Raw genomic sequence first — 1,086 nt, 5'->3', positions numbered from 1 at the left:
CCCTGGGGCTGGAGGCCCCACGTGTACTGAGCCGTCGCCCATGACAAGCCGGGTCCTGGGAGGCTGGCAGTGGCTTTGGGCCCAGAGCCCCCCTCGGCAATGAAGGTACTTACCTGGCTCCCCTCAGGCCTGCTCAGCCCCTGGGCTTATTTCCTTGTAAAAAAATCTTTGCTTATTTATTTTTGAAAAGGCCCCCCCCACCCCAGGCTGGAACAAAATCAGGTACAAGCCTAAGAGGGCTTCCTTGTCCGCTGCCCCCTGCCCCGCCCCTCTTGTCAATCAACATTGTGCGCATCCACTGGGTTTAAACATGGTCTTTGGAAATGATTCATTTCCCTTTATTTGTCAATGCTGATTGCCAAAGACTTGGAGAAATACAGACGAGTATATATAATAAAATGTGCTACAGATTCCAGCACTCAGACAACCACCATGAAATATGGTATATTTTGTGCACATCTTGTAATGCCACCTGTGTGTGTGTGTGTTTCCATCGCGTTTGCACCTTTGCTGTTTAGCCCACTGTGAACCCTTTCACGGATGAACACGGGCTGTGACTCGGAATTCCGCCCACTTTAGGGAGATCCTAACAGGCCCTGGAACCTCGTTCTCTAACCCCCCCCCCCAGTGGTGGCTGCCTGTGAGCAGCAGGCTGAGCCTCTCCCCCTGGAGCCAGGCCCCACCTGCTGAGTCAGGGTCACACTCTAGGGGGACATTTGAGACCCGGCTATTTTTAGGCGGCTGACCGGGCCCTGTGCCGCATGCAGACCTCGCTGGTGCTGGGGACAGCCCTGCTGGGACCATCGCTGACCCTGCCCTGGGCGCATTAGCCAATTAGCCAATTGCACATTAATGGGAATTTCATCTCTGAGCCCTGACCAATCAAATCAGAGTTCAGAATGAGGGGCAGGAAATAAAACCGAAAGGGAATACACGTCCATGTGCTGTGGCCCAGGGTTCCCGCCGGAGGAGCACCCTTCTCGCAGGCGTCCATCTCCTTGCCGATCCCGAGTGTTTCTTTCATTCCTGCGACATCGTTGACAGCATTTCCAACAGGTGGGTCAGACGGGTGTGGGCGAGGGGGGT

General features: G+C 54.8%; 1 protein-coding gene and 1 long non-coding RNA gene across 2 annotated transcripts in view; one reads left to right on the top strand and one right to left on the bottom strand.

The window, feature by feature from the left end:
- LOC102244432 (protein C19orf12 homolog) overlaps positions 1-1,086 on the top strand; it is a 9,658-nt gene that overhangs the window by 3,464 nt on the left and 5,108 nt on the right. The window lies entirely within an intron of this gene.
- The window catches only part of LOC106727021, a 6,768-nt gene continuing 6,028 nt past the window's right edge, over positions 347-1,086 (bottom strand). The window contains exon 2 of the long non-coding RNA XR_001363171.1: positions 347-505. This is a non-coding gene — a long non-coding RNA (uncharacterized LOC106727021). The remainder of the gene's footprint in view (positions 506-1,086) is intronic.

Source organism: Myotis brandtii, unplaced genomic scaffold (assembly GCF_000412655.1).
Source record: "Myotis brandtii unplaced genomic scaffold, ASM41265v1 scaffold35, whole genome shotgun sequence".
NCBI classification, from domain to species: domain Eukaryota; kingdom Metazoa; phylum Chordata; class Mammalia; order Chiroptera; family Vespertilionidae; genus Myotis; species Myotis brandtii.
The sequence above is the reverse complement of the archived record's forward strand: the minus strand, read 5'-3'. Positions and strand labels throughout refer to the sequence as shown.